At 36.3% G+C, this 20,593-nt stretch overlaps 1 protein-coding gene across 7 annotated transcripts in view; it reads left to right on the forward strand.

The window, feature by feature from the left end:
- pain (painless) overlaps positions 1-20,593 on the forward strand; it is a 115,917-nt gene that overhangs the window by 47,415 nt on the left and 47,909 nt on the right. The window lies entirely within an intron of this gene.

Raw genomic sequence — 20,593 nt, forward strand, 5'->3', positions numbered from 1 at the left:
AGAAATCGCCATAAAGGTGAACCAGGGGTGACTTTAGATATGAGTATCAAATTAAAGGAATTAATTAGGGTTTTAAAAGGGAGTGGCCCTTAGTTGTATATGTGAAGGCGTTTTCGAGATATCGACCAAAATGTTAACCAGGTTGACCCAGAACATCTTCTGTCGGGTACCGCTAATTTAGTTATATATGCCATACTACGAACAGTATTCCTGCCAAGATTCCAAGGGCTTTTGATTTCGCCCTACAGAACTTTTTCATTTTATTCTACTTAATATGGAAGGTGTCACAACCATTTTACAAAGTTTTTTCTAATAAGTTATATTTTGCGTCAATAAACCAATCCAATTGCAATGTTTCATGCCTTTTTTCATATTTGGTATAGAATTATGGCATTTTTTTCATTTTTCGTAATTTTCGAAATCGAAAAGTGGGCGTGGTCATTGTCGGATTTTTTATACCAATACAAAGTGAGTTCAGATAAGTACGTGAACTGAGTTTAGTAAAGATATATCGATTTTTGCTCAAGTTATCCTGTTAACGATCAAGCGGAAGGACAGACGGTCGACTGTGTATAAAAACTGCGCGTGGCTTAAACCGATTTTACCCATATTCACAGAAAACAGTTATCGTCATAGCATCTAGGCCCGTACCAAATTTCACAAGAATTGGTAAATTGTTGTTCGAATTATGGCATTAAAAGTATTCTAGACAAATTAAATGAAAAAGGGCGGAGCCACGCCCATTTTGAAATTTTTTTTTATTTTTTATTTTGTTCCACCATATCATTACTGAAGTTGAATGTTGACATAATTTACTTATATACTGTAAAAGTATTCAATTTTTTGTTATAATTTGACTTTAAATTTTTTTTTTTTTTTAAGTGCGAGTGTTCGTCATCCGATTTTGCTAATTTTTATTTAGCACACATATAGGAATAGGAGTAACGCTCTTGCCAAATTTCATCACGACATCTTCAACGGCTGCCAAGTTACAGCTTGCAAAACTTTCAAATTACCTTCTTTTAAAAGTGGGCGGACCCACGCCTATTGTCCAAAATTTTACCAATTTTCTATTGTGCGTCATACGTTCAGCTCACCTACCAAGTTTCATCGCTTCATCCTTCTTTGATAATGAATTATCGTACTTTTTCGGTTTTTGGAAATTTTCGACATTGAAAAAGTTGGCGTGGTTGTAGTCCGATTTCGTTCATTTTAAATAGCGATCTGAGATGAGTGCCCAGGAACCTACACACCAAATTTCATCAAGATACCACAAAATTTACTCAAGTTATCGTGTTTACGGACGGACGGACGGACATGGCTAAATAAATTTCTTTTTTCGCCCAGATCATTTTGATATATAGAAGTCTATATCTATCTCGATTAGTTTATGCCGTTACGGATTACTGTTATGCGAACAAAGTTAATATAATCTGTGAGCTCTGCTCAGCTGAGTATAAAAAAGTTATGATTTGGAGCACATTTCACAAACAAAATATTAAATTTTTAGATTTTCACCAGTAAATTTAAACTTTTTGGTTTTGTATTAAAATCAATAGTACTCAAGAAAGAAAATTGACGATTGGTATCGAAACAAGCTTTTAAGTCTCACACCCATCTCTAGTACTGTAAATTTATTTGTCGACAACGCAACAACTAGCTTGACTGCGTCTTAGCCGCAGGCGAGGTGAAACAAAAGCAGCTAAAATACTTAAATTCCTCACAAAGATTCATTCATATACTCACCGCACCGTCTTATGCATTTATTTGGTACTCAGAAATGCCGAACGTGAAGTACATAGACGCCCTGCTGACAAAATAAATAGATAGGACCAACAAGAAGGCCGCCTTTCATACAGGCAAATTATATTTTGAAAGTACGGATTTTGCACATTTCAGTGATTACATAAATTTTTTATAAAATTATCATAGTACATTTTATAGAGAAACTAAGCAGCCTGACGTATAAGAGATCTGAGGATTCCTGTTCGACTGTTAACGCGAAGAAAACAACGCTTTATGGAAAATATCTATGTAGTTCAAAACTGGTGCGCTTCTAGTGCATTGGGAACCACTACTATCTCTTTTCCATGTTTTCGACTGGCGAATTTAACATGGTGATGTCCTAGGCGGTGGAAATCATCCCCGTTGCATTACCTTTTCTGTAGTTCAAAACTGGATACAAATTTCCATTTTAGAATTTGTTCTTTTATTGGCACTTTCCCTTTAGTTCCAAAAAAGTGTACAAATTCACAGTTTAGATCAAGTTCTCCTGTCGTTACCGCACCAGACCGAATATCTACATGTTGCTTCTCATATGATTTTATCCTTTTTTCGACAATTCCGAAACACTCAATAAGTATCTGCAATGGAAATATCTAATCAGATTTCAAGATAGTTCTGGTCCAGGCAAAAATATGAAATATTTAAACTGGTAAGTTTTTACACAGATTACACGGGTCAACATAAAATTTGACTTTGACTTTAAAGCATTAAACTTCAATTTTTAGGTCGTAATTTGACGAAAAAAATAAATAATATCGAATGAAAAAGTTTGCTTTCCTATTTAGAAAACCGCTTGAACGAAATTTTTCAAAATCTGTGATTTTAATTTTTACTTGAAAATGGAACAATTCAAATAAATATTTTTTTTAAGTTTTAATATCGAAATAAATTACAAAAAAGTGGAAAATGGTTTAAAAGTGTACACCATTACCTTTTCTTTTATGTTCATAGGTACTATCCCTCAATAAACCCCAAATATAGTCTCCCATCATGTTTTCATTAGATTGGCCTTGATAACGTAGTTTGAAGGAGAGCCTAAAAGCTCTGCTTTACTTTTTGGTAAATTTTAATTTCTAATCAAATCGTTAAAATCTTCAGTAGTGGTGAAATGATGTTTTGGTTGTTTTGGTGTCGGTAAAAACTCCTTATCGACATTGCTTTTATAAGAACTAAGAGATGAGCCATTTCTCTGCGATCATTTTTTCTGTGGCTCTGCCACTGGTCGTGTCAGAAAATGTGCTACTGGAGTAGAAGAAGATTCAAGATCAGGGTATTTATTCAATAGGCTTTACATTTTTACCACTACGCTCTACGTCCTTTACTTGGATTCACAATGCAAAAATAGCAGTCTTTAACGTGGTCTTTTCGTTGTCGCCAGATTCTTGGTGTTGCAAACTTCATAGATCTTTTCTCACCTCGACACCAAACTAAAATATAGAAGGAGAAATCAAAATGTCTACTTTATTTAATTTACTATTTAAATAAAATTTGCTTACCTTCCAGACATCTTTTGCAATAACTATAAACAGCATATGGGGCCCATGTCTTGTCTTGATTCCAAACAGGACAGCCAAGATATACTTCGTAGTCTTCACAGAGGAGGAGAGATGTACTTAATTCATATTATATATTTCGAACTTTAATAAATTACACTTTCACGACGGCATTTTAGGTTATTCTAGATTTGTACAAAACACCTGATAGTTGTTTATCACTCTAGCTCCATGAGTATTATTACCAGTGGCGGATTTACGGGGGGATTTTCGGGTTCAAGTTCTAGTACTACCTTTACAGAAAGTGGTATATCAATATGGATATTCAATGAACCGAGTCCATTCAAACGTTCTTGACTGATTGTACTCCGCAAGTATGATTTTAACCTTTTGAGAGCAGGCTAATATGCGCAATATCTTATTTACATGTTCCATTCAGCATTTGGATTCACCATCTGGAAAAATAAGACAAATAGGAAATATAGCATACAAATTTTGTAGGTAATCATCAAAATTGTATCCACCTCAAGTGTATCAAACACGTTTTTAAAATTCTGACCATCGACTCGCCTTCTCCACATTTCTTAAAATTCATGCAGTTTATTGCATTTTTCAGCGTTGTATTCATTTTTGGGGAACAAAACACCGAAATTTTCGAAAATTAGTTGGTGTTTCATGTAACGGCTCTTGATATGAGTTATGAATGCATCAAGGAATGGAATATAGAATGCGATTCTATAATAATCTTCGACGCTCTCATTATCCACGTTGCATCTACTTAATTGATGTTTACTGATGCGTGGTTTCTTGTGTAGCGCAACTCTCTCAAGGGGTTGCCAGCGCATTATATAGCTTATCCAACCCAATTCTCAACCTCACCTACCCGTAGCGAATCCCGTTTCATTAACAGCTGAGGCTCTGGCGACCCAGAACTCCTGATGGATCAAGGGGGTGGGAGGGCGGTATGGCCTAGAAGGTTTCATGTGGTCATAACAAATCGTTTCCGGAGATGGTCGGGCTGGTACCTTTATTTTGCTTGTTACCGGAACGTGCCGGATCTGCATCCGGCAAAGGACCATCAACATTGATGACACTCCCCAAGACCTTCGGGGAGTGTTCTTATCGCTGCAACAACAACAGCAACGTTTGGAATTGCACGCTAGAAATAGCAGCTTGAAACTGAGAAGCTTGTGCTGAAGTCGTATCGTTTTTCCCTTCTGCTATCTTTTCAAAGGTTACGAATATTGCTGGCTGAATTTCAATGTAAGTGGATACCGCTTCATGACATTGGCCCATCTTGTTGGGCAGACGCTTTGCAATTTTTTATTTTTATTGTGTCCTCTTCATGGAGTAATTATTTAAGTTTTTTGCTTTAAACTCAACGGCCGATATAGCTCTGAATAAGTACAAAAAATAAAAGGCTTTTCCTAGTCAGTGGTTAAGTAAATTATGCGCTTTTAAGCTTGTATTCATCCGCCCCGCAGCTGCCGTGTGGTGTAAGCATACATCACGCCAACCTGTAGTCAACATTAAGAGAAACACACCTCAACTTCAAACAGAAGCTCGGTCTTAATCTCTTGGAGAGAGTTATAACTTATTTATACAAATATTTTTCTACACATCCTGCAAAATATGTGATTAGTCTTGGATGTACGCAGGATGAGTCGCTATAGCCAATTGTGATATCTTTATATAAGTTGGAGTGATGCTTTTTAGATGAGCATGTTCTATGGAGAGACCAATGGTACGTCCATAACAAAAAGGCAGTACTATGCACTTATTGCCTTTTAAGAATTTTAATGCCAATAAATTTCAGCAATTACAATTTACTTATTAACTAAATAAGTACCCATTAAAAATTTCCTGAATTTGAAGTTTGTTTGAAGAATCTTAAATTTCCCACATAAAAATTCAGTTTTCTCCGATTTCAATTTATACACTTTACATGCTTTTTGCTATGGGCGGAAGTATAACTGGTTATTGTGAGACAGATCCTTCTTCTACTCTCCTATATACCCCTCCTGTATACCCAGCTCGACACGTTCTTTTTGTACCCCTACCGATAGTGTCGGACAGGTCACTCTTATACAATATTTAAATTTTTTTTTTTCATTTTGTTATTGTAGTAAAAATACTTCTACGTATATTGGAATATGTGCTTCCACTATTTTCTAAGCGGGGTCGCCCCTTCGCAGTGATTTGGCAAGCACTCCGACTGTATTTCTGCCATAAAAAGCTTCTCAGTGAAAACTCATCTACCTTGTTGATACCGTTCGGAGTCGGCCTAAAATATGTAGATCCCGTCCCGCCAATTTGTAGGAAAAACTAAAAGGAAGGTGCACTACTTCCAATTTTCTTCGATTGAGAAGCTCGGCATAAAATCTCTTCGGAGGTTAACGCGCCTTACATTTATTTATTTTTTTTAAATTCGATTCAATAAAATATTTTTATTTTTTTTATTTTACCCATTTTTCCACCATTATTTTGTTATTGTTTCTAAAATTTGGAGCAACCTTATCGCTACAACAACAACAACAACAACAACAACAACAACAATATCATCTCTTTTGAAGATAAGTTGATTTAATAAAGTATTGACAGGGTGGACAACTGATTTTTATCTTGGAAAGATTTTCCGTCATATTTGGTTTGAAGGAAAACCAGCTTTGGCGTTGTGACATCTTCAGTGTAATTTTTTGTTCTGATCTTATATGCTTGTACATATAGATACAAAAACATCCAATTTGACAATTCCTACTCATGCACCTACGAGCTATATATATAAAACTAACGACAACAACAATTCAGAATGGAAAATGGCACTGAAGATAGCACAACGCTGAAGCCAGTGTGTCCCTAAACCAAATTTGGCAAAGGATGACGAAAAATCGCTCCAACATACATTGATTGATCTATTGTTAGCTGTAAAACACGCTCTAAAAAAAAAGTTTCACCCTAATAAATGTTCATGCGAGTATTTATAAAAACACAGTACAATTAAGTAGAGCAACATACATACATATATTTCAGTACTTACACAGCCATATGTACAATTTCCTGCTTGTTGTTTACATAACTGAAACAAGAGAACTGGAAATTAACTTTTGTGCTGTGATTGCAGCAAACAATTACAATAACGAAGTTCATAAACAGAGCTGCTCAACCCCTATACACTTACATAGCACTTTTGTTTTTGTTTTTCCCTGAATCATAGGCACAGATAGAAATTCACACTTCAAAAATACAAAAAAATGCCCTCACATATTATTTCGAATCATATGAAAATGCTCGAATTTCTTATGAAAGTGCCAAGAAAAAGCACTCCCGTATGAAGCTTAAGCACTTGTGTATAATGAAAAAAATGTGCACTAACAATTTGACAACTAAAAATTTTTCAAAAATATGATAGCACTGAAAAAAATGTTTAATCAAAATTCATTTATAAATAAAAATTAAAATAGATAACTCACCGCAGAGCTGAAATATATGGGACTGTCAAGGATGAACGTCGAACGTTTAATAAAAATTATTTATTGAAATCAGCAAATTCTCTTGAACATAAAATTGGAAAAAAAAACAATTAACTGAAAAATTATGACAAAAACCTAAATTCATATTTCGTAGTCTACTTCATAGCCTGTGATACAGTATTTTATCAAATCATGTGACACAGTATCTTACAGTTCGGCCTCTCCTGACTTCAATTAAGCGGCCTCGATTAATCGTCGGTTGAACTATCATCGCTGTTCTCTGTCTCAAGTTCTAGACTAAGCTGGCACCAACGCTTCATTTGATCACTTGAAACAATTCCGCAATAACGTCTTTGAGTTACAGGTACATCGGGAATATCTTCTACAATATATCGGTCATAATCCAAAACCTTTATAACCATATATGGGCCTTTGTATTTTGCATCTAACTTGTGTGATTCCCCTGTGGCTGTTGATACATTGGTAATCATAACTAAGTCGCCTTTGTTATATCGTGTCGGTTGCTGATGGCGTTGATTAAATCGCTGCTGCCACTTTTTTCTCTCTTTTTCCATTTGCTCTTTCGTTTGTAAATATAAGTCACCTCGTTTGGTATTTGTTTCCTGGTTTTCCTCGTCGTGAATTGACTGTATAAGCCTATTCAAACTATAGTCACGCATGTCGTAGTTAAATATGACATCATTCGGACTCACTTTTGTCGTTGCATTTAGCTGCGAATTTAGACTCCATTGTACAGAGGGTAATATATAGTCCCATTCTTTTGTAGTTTTCATCATAGTGCGTATGCCTGGCAAAATGGTCTTGTTTACACGTTCGGCTTGACCATTTCCTCGCGGAGTCCGGACTGCAATCTTAATATGTCGAATACCATATGTTTGTAAGAACGTCTCGAAATCTTTTGAAGTGTATGCTGTACCACGATCCGTAGTTATCTGAACTGGTTGACCAAACGTCGACATCACTTCTTGTAGCATGCCAATAACTGGAGCTGATTTGGAATTTCGCACCGCCTTCAAAATTGTATATTTTGAAAACGCACACACCAAAACAATTATATGCTGATTCCCTTTCTAGCTCTTGGGAAACGGCCCCAAATGATCCTTATGTATTGACCGAAACGGTATTGGTGTTATCTCTGTGAGATGCATTTGCCCCTCGGGTTTGCCTCCTCGTACCTTATATATGCAACATTCTGGTCATGCCGCTATGTATCCTTTAACATAACGCCTCATACGATGAAACCAGAAATCTCGTTGAAGTCGTTGTAATGTCTTCTCAACAACAAAATGGCCAGAATCATCATGACAAGTCTTCGTGATACGCCATCTTACGGCCTGAGGAATTACCAAACGTCGTCCACCTTAAGCTTTGCGGTATAACCTACCCTTGTGTAACTCATAATCTTGTTGAATTTGCTTTGCTGATACTGAACTAGATTTCAATGCTTCCACGATATCCTGAAGTTTCTTATCTTGCATTTGCATTGTATACACCCAATCAAGGCTTCCTTCTGTTGTGATAGCTAAAATATTCTCTGCAACCGTCTGGCATTCGCTTGGTGGTAAACTAGGTGATCTGCTCATACAGTCTACATGCTGCATTTTATGACCCTGTCGATGAATCGTTTTGAAATCAAATTCTTGTAATCTCAACCACCATCTCGCAATACGTGGAAGAAGTGGTGTTGTAGCTTTCGTTGTAACAATGGCATTGCAATCAGTTACTACTGTGAATGTTTTTCCCTTGTCCTTTCCTTGCACTCTTCAACTGACCAAAAGCTTGTTGCTGTGAAGAACCCCACTCAAAACCGGCATCCTTCTTTAACAACATAGTGAGTGGAATTGCGATATGACTGTAGCCTTCAACAAATTTGCGAAAGAATACTGTTAATCCAAGAAATTGCCTTACCTGGGTAACAGTTGTCGGATGAGGAAACTCTTCAACACATATCGTCTTCTTTTTTCCCGGAGCTATACCTGCTTTACACACCTCGTGACCCAAGAAAATAACATCGTTCGCCAAGAATTGGCACTTTGAAGGTCGTAACGTAAGACCATCTTGCTTAATCGCTTCCAATACCTCTCTTAAAACTATTATTCCTTCCTCGAATGATGGGGTAGCTATGATCACTTCATCCACATAACTGATTACATTGTCTCTGTGCTTCAATGACGACATTACTCGTACTATAATTTCTTGAAATACCATCGGTGCATTAACTAACCCAAAAGGCATCACATTATGTTCATACAATCCCTCATGCGTCAGAAACGCTGTAAATTTCTTACAATCTTCTTGAATCGGGACTTGATAATATCCGATAGTCATATCCAAAGTTGTAAAAAATTGTCCGCCACTTAACTTAGCCAATTGCTCCTCAACCACTGGCATAGGAAAATGTTTCCTTACAGTAACTGTATTTAATGCACGGTAGTCTACGCACATCCTGTTCTCCCCATTGGCCTTTGCTACCATCACTACAGACGCGGCGTGTGGAGAAGAACTGCGTCGAATAATGTTATTGTCTAAGAGTTCTTTTAATGTTCTTGAAAGTTCATGTTGTTTTGCAAATTGTACCTGGTACCGTTTACCCACAATAGGGCTCTCAGTAGAAACACGTATGTCCATTATTGTAGTTTTGGATCTTCCTAGAGTAGATATGCCTTCTGCAAAACATTCGTCAAAATCATTTAATAATTTGAGTACTTCCTGCTGTTGCTTCTGAACTAAGTTCTTGTTTACATTGAACTGTGTGCCGCTTTTAATTTCCAATACTATTGATCCAGAGTCAATTATCAAACGACGATCTTGACCGCGTAGCACATCCCTTCCTAGCAAAAGGATGAACGTCGAACGTTTAATAAAAATTATTTATTGAAATCAGCAAATTCTCTTGAACATAAAATTGGAAAAAAAAAAAACAATTAACTGAAAAATTATGACAAAAACCTAAATTCATATTTCGTAGTCTACTTCATAGCCTGTGATACAGTATTTTATCAAATCATGTGACACAGTATCTTACAGGACATATACCAAAGAATATAAGCAAAACTGTACCAAAAGAAGAGGAGCCTCTTCTAACTTCATATTGTAACGAATTTACTGCAAATCCTCTTATTTGCAACCTTCTGCTAAGTTCGAATCACTTAAATGTTGAATAAATAACTCCAGTATTGAATAATGGAAAAACGGCCTTTATTAAAGTACTTCACAATAAATAATACTGATATTGCTCACCAGATAGCGTCTTAATCAAAACTGCTTATTGCGCATCTACTGGTGTCGCCTTTTATACTCTCCGATTTCCTCGTTCGCATCTTCTAGGCGCTTCCGTTTCCAGAATCTACTAGTTGGCCATCAGCTATCAAATTTCTTAACTGTAACTACAGATGCACGATTTTATAGCTTCTCTCATTGCATACTTTCGGGAGTATCTCAGATATATGCATGTGGTTGTGCGTCGCCTCTCATCTGCGTGTACGTACATATGTGTAGATATAATAATTGATTCGTTTATGTAGATACAAGTGACTGTCTGCTTTATTGTTGTCGTGACTTCATTCACTTAGCATCAGACTAGGGATGTGAGTATCACTTAGTGTCACTCATACTCGTAACACTGCCCTCCACCTAAGTCTGATCGTCCCGATCAGACAAATCTCTCGATCTAAACGCTGCTAGCATCTCCAAATGTACCACTCTTCTACTCCGTGGTTTCTCAATAGTTTGTATGCGGTAGATAGCATCACTGATCCTCTTCACAACTCTGTACGGGCCTTCCCAACTGCACCAATATTTGTATGGAACACCTTTCCGCCGGTGAGGGTTGTATAGCAGTACCAAATCTCCCTCCAAGAAACCTTCCGAATTAAAGTTCTTATCATGCCAGTGTCTGATCTTACTACTCATTACCATGGGTCGTTCCCTCACACTCTGTTGTTTGGCCAATGTCTCAGCAGGCTTCTGGAAGCGGTTCAGTAACTCCATTTGGTATATCTGTCTCCTATGCTCAGTTCCGTATCGTCTCTCTAGAGCGCCCATCAATGCTCCATAACAGTTCCGTTCGCCCTCTGGAATGGTTTGTAAAATCTCAGCTGCAGGCCCTTTCAATGCTATGAACAGTGCAGCGACTTTATCTTCAGCACTCCAGTTGTTCACTGCTGTGGTCTTCTCAAACTGAATCTTAAACACCTGGAAAGGAACAGAGCCGTCAAAAGATGGAGTTTTTACCTTCGTATTGCTTGCTGAAACAGCTTGGCGATTTAGTTGCAACTCCTGTATACGACCTCTCAAAGCATCCACCTCGGCCTCGATTTTTTCCTCAAACTGCGTTATTTTCTCGTCCATGCGCGCTTCGAGTTTTAATGATATACGCGCCGCTTGCGCTTCGAGTTGTACTGTTATGAGTGTCTCTTATTCTCTCAGATGTGCTTCCATGTTTGATGTAATCTGTGTCGATATTTCTGAAATACGCGTTTCTTGTGCTTCAATATTCGATGTTATGCGCGTCCCCTGCGATTCCAGTTGAGATGCCATCTTGGATGTTATGCGTGTCTCCTGTGATTCCAGTTGAGATGCACTGTCGATGTTTGAGCAGTTATTGCAGCCAATATCATGTTCAATTCTGTGCTCGTAACTGTCTGCGATGTTTCGTTTTTCTCTTAAATTTTTGTTGTTGTATCGTCGACATCAAGATGAAAGACATACTCTTCCACGTTAATTCCTTCTGCTTCCATTGCCTCTCGTAGTCGTGCTTGAAGTTCGAGTTTAATGCCGGTTGTATTCAATCCACGGCTCTCCAACTCCTTCTTCAGTTGCTGGATCTTCAATTCACTGAACTTTGCCATGTCCTTGTTGTCCTCTGGAATTTATTCAACAAGTCGTCTTCTGACACCAATAGTAACGAATTTGCTGCAATTCCCCTTATTTGCAATCTTCTGCCAACGTTCGTATCGCTAAACTGTTGAATAAATAACTCCAATATTGAATAATGGAAAAATGGCCTCTATTTAAGTATTTCACAATAAATAATACTGCTATTGCTCGCCAGATAGCGTCTTAATCAAAACTGCTTATTGCGCCTCTACTGGTGTCGCCTTTTATACTCTCTGATTTCCTCGTTCGCATCTTCTAGGCGCTTCCATTTCCAAAATCTACTAGTTGGCCATCAGCTATCAAATTTCTTAGCTGTAACTACAGATGCATGATTTTATAGCTTCTCTCATTGCATACTTTCGGGAGTATCTCATATATATGCATGCGGTTGTGCGTCGCCTCTTATCTGCGTGTACGTACATATGTGTAGATATAATGATTGATTCGTTTATGTAGATGCAAGTGACTGTCTGCTTTATTGTTGTTGTGACTTCATTTACTTAGCATCAGACGAGGGATGTGAGTATCACTTACAGCCTGATTTTAGTGTGGTAACAACTTTCTTCACCACGGCAACTTTCTTCATGTGGTAACTTTTGTACCCTTTTGGTATTCTGCCCACGAAAGTAACCGGATAATTGTTTACCCACTAAAATAGGTGGTGACATCGATTTAACCACACAAAAGCTGTTGTTTAGAAAAAGGCAATACTAAAAAATAAATAATTGTGAGCGCAAATAAGTAAACATAATAGTAAACAAGTGTGGCCTCTTGCTATACATATTTGTTTCCATGTACTTTCACAGTATATATTGCAATATAGCTATGTAAAAACGTATGCATGTATGCACATATGTATATACACATCTTCCCGTTTATTCGTTAACATCGTATCTACGAGTGACACATCGTCGGTAAAGCCATGGCGGAACCATACGCGGTGGCAGCATGGTGACATACCTACAAACATAAATAAAAATTACATGTACTTCGTTTTTGTAAATTCGATGGACAAATGTCAAAATCGTACTGTGTCGGAAGTTGATGTATCAAATTAAATAAAAAAAGTTTTTATTCAGCTGTCCCACGCTGCCACCTTGTATCGTTCCGCCAAGGGTAAAGCGAAGAAAACCAACCATTGTGAATGATGACTAAGTGTGATATTTTCTGCATAAACGTCAAAATTCCAAAGTGATTGGATCACCTGATTTGTATTTGACTATCGCTGTCTCATTCTGTCTCTCTTTCTATCACCCGCTGAAGATAGGCGCTGCCATATTGAACAGCCTGTCAAAACTCTGAAAAGTAGCCATATTGAACAGCCTGTCAGGCAGTTGACAGATAAGATAACACACTTAGTCATCATACACAATGAAACCAACTTTTAAATTTCACCACAGACACTGGTGAGTTTTTCGGTGATGACAGCGTTACCACTTTGGCTAGGATCGCGAATAAAACAACTGGTAACGATTTTCGGTTACATAATGTTCTGGGTACTATTTTATCGGTAACGCTAAGAATCGGGCCGTTAGTGTCACTCATACTCGTCACAATATGATAATAGTAAATTATCCTCAAGGGAAGTCAGTAACTAGTGATTCCAACTTCTGATTCGGAACTAGACCTAGAGTGCGAAATAAGTACTACTTTGTTAGTAGCTAAATTTGCAATTATAAAATCGACAGTTTGGATTTTTATATTTCATGTTTAACATATATTGAAAAATAGGCCACCAACAAAGGTACTGCTACCAGCTTTAGCAAGCTACAACTACATATGAATATGCTTTTTTTTCAACACTATCCCACCAGTCCGGAACTATCGAAAAATGCGATAATATCATACTAGAAGCAACATATAGAATTTCGCTCCGGTTCGGGACCAACGAAATATTACCAAGAAAGAACTAGATATCAGCTTTAAAATTTTACACTAGTTCGTAACAATCCAAAAAGTGCCAATAAAGAACTAGTTCTAAAGTGGGAATTTGTATATAGTTCCGGGGACAATTTCCATCGCCTAAGACATCGCAATGGTAAATTCGCCAGTTGGAAGCTTGCAAAAGAGATAGATGGCGAGCTATTAGTGGTTCAGAATGCAGTATAAGTGCATTATTTTTGAACTAGAGATTCTCTTACGGTGTAGTTTCTGTGATTTTGTATTTTATTTCATTATATTATTTTTCGTGGTTATGAGACATTCTTTGACTGAATGTGGGGGGAACCACTAAGTAACCCTGCCTATCATTTACTTGTTAAACATTTTGTTACATTGAGGTGCTTTTTTCAACACCTCAGTAATCTACATATTAGAAGCGAGATTACTGAGGTGCTGAAATACCACCTAAATTTAAGAAAAGGTTTAACAAATAAATGATAGGCAGGGTTACTTTATGGTTCACCCCTCGTTCAGTCAAAGAATGTCTCATAAAATATATGTAAATTTTAACACAAATTTAAAAGAAACCGCGCAGAGCCCTCTAATTATGCATTTCAAAAGTTATCAAACTCAATTTCTAATGCAACATTCGCTCGCGGAAATCTCCACATCCACTTTTAGTATGATTATTGAAAACCAAATTCCGACGATATATGTATGTATATAAAATATTGTGTTGATGACTTCATGTGTTTGTGAGTAGCTCTTCTTTGCCTTGTATGCATGTGTATATATATTTTGATTTATGTGTTCATGTACACCAGTGTGGCTCCCTTCATGTTTTTTTTTATTGTTGCGTGATTATTTATTTAGTGTTAGCTTAGTGATGCTAATATTCGTCACAATATGTTACCACAAAAACTGAGGGTATAGGTCAATGTAATTTTTTGCCACTTTCAGATTTAAGTTTATTGGCTTTTGAATGTTGACGATATAACTATTTACGTAATATTTTAAGCAAACATTTTGTAACTCGAAACCAAATCTTCAACTTTTCCCGACTCAAACAATTAAAATTGTTTAAATATATATATTTTTTTTTAAATACAAAAAAATTTCAGTGCACATACAATTTGGTACATGTATTGTGATTTGCACTTCCATATAAAAAAATTTGAGCAGCACTGTTCATAAAGAAGAACGACACTTGATTTCTAAGTGAAATTGAGTATTTGATTATATACAAATGTACAACATTCAAATCTCATAAACATTTTCACTTTAGCTGAACATGAGATAAAGTATAAAACAAACAGTATTCTTCAGCTAACAACGGTATTTGACTAATGCAACTCAAGTGGATAATTAACGCGTTTTTAACAAAATAATTTTTTTATACCCGCTGTACTTGTACACAGGGTATTATAACTTTGATTGGATAACGGTTGGTTGTACAATTATAAAGTAATCGAGATAGATATAGACTTCCATATATCAAAATCATCAGTATCGAAAAAAGATTTGATTGAGCCATGTCCGTCCGCCCGTCTGTCCGTTAAGACGATAACTTGAGTAAATATTGAGATATCTTCACCAAATTTGGTACACGAGCTTATCTGGATCCAGAATAGATTGGTATTGAAAATGAGCGAAATCGAATGATACCCACCTCCACTTTTTATATACTCAGCTGAGCAGAGCTCACAGAGTATATTAACTTTGTTCGCATAACGGTAATCCGTAACAGCATAAACTAATCGAGATAGATATAGACTTCTATATATCAAAATGATCTGGGTGAAAAAAGAAATTCATTTAGCCATGTCCGTCCGTCCGTCCGTCTGTCCGTCCGTCTGTAAACACGATAACTTGAGTAACTTTTGAGGTATCTTGATGAACTTTGGTATGTAGGTTCTTGGGCGCTCATCTCAGATCGCTATTTAAAATGAACAAAATCGGACTACAAGCCCGCCCACTTTTTCGATATCGAAAATTTCGAAAAACTGAAAAAGTGCGATAATTCATTGCCAAAGGCGGATAAAGCGATGGAACTTGGTAGGTGCGTTGACCTTGTGAGGCAAAATAGAAAATTAAAAAAATTTTGGACAATGGGCGTGGCACCGCCCACTTTTAAAAGAAGGTAATTTAAAGTTTTGCAAGCTGTAATTTCGCAGTCTTTGTAGATATCATAATGAAATTTGGTAGACACGTTACTCCTATTTCTATATGTGTGCTAAATAAAAATTAGCGAAATCGGATGACGAACACACCCACTTTTAAAAAAAAATTTTTTTTAAGTCAAATTTTAACAAAAAATTTAATATCTTTACAGTATAAAAGTAAATTATGTCAACATTCGACTCCAGTAATGAAATAGTGCAACAAAATACAAAGATAAAAGAAAATTTCAAAATTGGCGTAACTCCGCCATTTTTCATTTAATTCGTCTAGAATACTTTTAATTTTATTCTAGATACGTGGATGACATAATATGCGTTTTAACTACTAATAACGAAGAGCTCGTACTGGAGTACCTCAACAAACAGCACGGCAATATAAAATTTACAATGGAAACCGAAAAAGACGGAGGAATCAACTATCTAGACCTCACGATAAATATTGATAAAGAAGCCAAAAGATTTAACTATGACATATATAGAAAGTCAACGGCCACTGACGCAATAATACACAATACCTCAAATCACCCTCAACATCATAAAAATGCAGCATTAAGGCACTTGGTACATAGACTTGAAAGAACACCTCTTACACAAGAGGCATATAAGAGAGAACTTGAGGTCATATATAATATCGCTGCAAACAACGGATATAAAAAAGCACTAGTAGATAAGCTCAGAAGGACAAATGGAGAACCAAAAAGAAATAATGAAAAGGAAAATAATGCTGGACGACTATGACATATACTGGAAGAGCAACATATAAATTGGCAAACTTTAAAAAATACAACATGAACACAGCATTCAAAACATCGAACAATCTAGGGCGAAAACTAAGAACTAACATTAACTCAGAGGATCCGTTTAGCAGCCACGGCATACACAAGCTTACCTGCGGATGCCAGCATAGTTACATAGGACAAACAGGACGGCAAATAAGAACGAGGTTCAGAGAACATATTAGAGATTACAACAAAAAAATACGGAATCCAAAAATTATACCCGAGTCTAACTTCGCGAATCACATGGTCGAGAATGAATGTTCCCCAGCAAACATCAATAAAACAGTTAGGGTTCTTCACATACAAGAAAAGGGCCGACGTCTCAACGTACTCGAAAACATGGAAATCTACAAACAGAAAACATTCGACGGTAGAATAATAAACGAACAGATAAACACAATTTCTGACACAATATTCGAGCCTTTAAAACTTGTTTACAGGAAACAACTTAATCACACAGGTACAACAGACAAACACACAACAACAAATAAACACAAAATAATTAACACACCAAAACAAAAAACCGACAAAGAAGGTCAAACGACTAAAATCACAGATTTCTACCTACCCCAGTCAGCCACACAAATCGATTAGTAAACCACCCTCGGTTCTGAACGAACACACAGCACATACACATAACTAAATATACACAATCATCAATTTGACAATACCTGCTCATATACCTACGAACTATAAATACAGGACAAATGACAAAAAGAGATCAGAACGAAAATCGACACTGATGATGGCACAACGCCGAAACCGGTTTGTCTCAAAACCAAATTTGACAAGGGATGACGGAAAATCGTTCCAATATACATCATTTATCCACCCTGTCGGAAAATCAACCAAACAAGATAAGACTTTTAATTCCATAAGTCGAACAAAAATGTACCAGTCCTTGTGAAATTTGGTAGGGAAATATGGCGATAATTGTTTTCTGTGAAAATGGGCGAAATCGGTTGAAGCCACGCCCAGTTTTTATACACAGTCGACCATCTCTCCTTCCGCTCGGCCGTTAACACGATAACTTGCGCAAAAAACGATATATCTTAACTAAACTCAGTTCACGTACTTCTCTGAAGTCACTTTATCTTGGTATAAAATATGGCCGAAATCCGACTATGACCACGCCAACTTTTCCGATATCGAAAATTACGAAAAATGAAAAAAATGCCATAATTCTGTACGAAATATGAAAAAAGGATTAAACATGGTAATTGGATTGGTTTATTGACGCAAAATATAACTTTAGAAAAAACTTTGTAAAATGGGTGTGACACCTACCATATTAAGCAGAAGAAAATGAAAATGTTCTGCAGAGCGAAATCAAAAGCCCTTGGAATCTTGGCAGGAATACTGTTCGTAGTATGACATATATAACTAAATTAGCGGTACCCGACAGAAGATGTTCTGGGTCAACCTGGTTAACATTTTGGTCGATATCTCGAAAACGCCTTCACATATACAACTAAAGGCTACTCCCTTTTAAAACCCTCATTAATACTTTTAATTTAATACCCATATCGTACAAACACATTCTAGGGTCACCCCTGGTCCACCCTTATTGCGATATCTCGAAAAGGCGTCCACCTATAGAACTAAGGCCCACTACGTTTCAAATAATCATTAACACCTTTCATTTTTCCCTTATTTTATCTCCAAAGCTCTCAGCTGAGTATGTAATGTTCGGTTACACCCGAACTTAGCCTTCCTTACTTGTTTTATATATGTAACTTTTGGAAAACACAAAAAACCTGATTATTTAGTAAATAATACACCTAGAATATTGAATTTGATGTGTGGACTGATATTAAGACTCTTGATAAAAATTTGGAAACAATTTTTAAAATGGGCGTGGCACCGCCTATTTGTACTAAAATCTATTTTACAAATATTATTAATCATAAATCAAAAATCGTTAACCCTATCGTAAAAAAATTCGGCAGAGAGGTTTCCTTTACTATAAGGAATGCTTGGGAGAAAAATTAACGAAATCGGTTAAGGACCACGCCCAATTTTATATGAAAGATTTTTAAAAGGGTCGTGGACGAATAAAATAAGCTATATTTTTGCAAAAAAGAGCTTTATATCAATGGCATTTCATTTCCCAAGTGGATTTGTAACAAGAAGTAGGAAAAAGTTCAAATTTTAAAAAATGGGCGTGGCACCGCCCCTTTTATGACTAAGAAATTTTCTATGTTTCGGGCGCCATAACTCGAAGAAAAATTAGTTCAGAATAGAACTATATGTATATGTATTATTGCGCAGCCTTGTAACACTATTAAGCACACAAAACAAACAACAACAGCATTTCAAGTGTACAGCTCGGTACGTAATGTTAAGTTTCACCCGAACTTAGACTTCCTCACTTATTTTGCATAACACTTTTTAAGGTTAGGTCAGAAAAACTTGTTTCAAGTTAAGAGCCAAAAATGTCGTACGCTTGAAGAATTTTTGCAGATGAAATCCGACGATCTATGAATTATATGAATATGGCAGTCAAAATTTGCGGTTGATATTTCTTGGAATAGCTTTAGCTTTTGTGGTACTCATCTGGCAGAGCTTTTATCTATATAATTGCAATATACATATTTATGTATGCTTATATGTATAAAGTTTTCATATCTGTGCGATTTTCGACCGTTACAAATTTATATTTATATTACGTCAGTTTGTAAACTGTGAATAAATACTACAATAAGCCTGTCAAAATGTTGCCTGATTTTATGGGCCAAGCCATGGCAATGTATGTATGTATCTCTACTTTTATCCTCAGTTTGCGATGCACGACTTTTTATAGCAAATAGATAAAAAAAAAAAACTTTAGTGTATTAGTTAAATTGATGAACGACAAGTAAGGAAGGTTAAGTTCGGGTGCAGCCGAACATTACATACTCAGTTGAGAGCTATGGTGACAATATAAGGGAAAATAGCCATGTAGGAAAATGAACCGAGGGTAACCCTGGAATGTGTTTGTATGACATGTGTATCAAATGAAAGGCGTTAAAGAGTATTTTATGAGGAAGTCGGCCATAGTTCTATAGGTGGACGCCATTTAGGGATATCGCCATAAAGGTGGGTCAGGGTTGACTATAGAATTTGTTTGTACGATATGGGTATAAAATTAAAGGTATTAATGAGGGTTTTAAAAGGGAGTGGTGGTAGTTGTATATGTGAAAGCGTTTTCCAGATATCGACCAAAATGTGGACCAGGGTGACCCAGAACATCATCCGTCGGGTACCCCTAATTTATTTGTATATATAATACGCGAAGAGTATTCCTGCCAAGATTTCAAGGGTTTTTTATTTCGCCCTGCAGAACTTTTCATTTTCTTCTACTTAATGTGGTAGGTGTCACACCCATTTTACAAAGTTTTTTTCTAAAGTTATATTTTGCATCAATAAACCAATCCAATTACCATGTTTCATCCCTTTTTTCGTATTTGGTATAGAATTATGGCATTTTTTTCATTTTTCGTAATTTTCGATATCGAAAAAGTATGCGTGGTCATAGTCGGTTTTCGGCCATTTTTTATACCAATTCAAAGTGAGTTTGGATAACTACGTGAACTGAGTTTAGTAAAGATATACGATTTTTGCTCAAGTTATCGTGTTAAGGGCCGAGCGGAAGGTCAGACTGTCGACTGTGTATAAAAACTGGGCGTAGCTTAAACCGATTTCGCCCTTTTTCACAGAAATAAGTTATAGTCCAAGAATCTAAGCCCCTACCAAATTTCACAAGAATTGGTAAATTTTTATTAGACTTATTGCATTAAAAGTATCATAGACAAATTAAATGAAAAAGGGCGGAGCCACGCCCATTTTGAATTTTTTTTTTTATTTTTGTATTTTGTTGCACCATATCATTAGTGGAGTTGAATGTTGACATAATTTACTTATATACTGAAAAGATAATAAATTTTTTGTTAAAATTTTACTTCAAAAAAAATTTTTTTTAAAAGTGGGCGGGGCCGTTTTCCGATTTTGGTAATTTTTATTAAGAAAACATTTAGTAATAAGAGTAACGTTCCTGCCAAATTTCATCATGATATCTTCAACGACTGCCACGCCCATTGTCCAAAATTTTACTAATTTTCTATTCT

Source organism: Eurosta solidaginis, chromosome 3 (assembly GCF_040869045.1).
Source record: "Eurosta solidaginis isolate ZX-2024a chromosome 3, ASM4086904v1, whole genome shotgun sequence".
Lineage (NCBI taxonomy): Eukaryota > Metazoa > Arthropoda > Insecta > Diptera > Tephritidae > Eurosta > Eurosta solidaginis.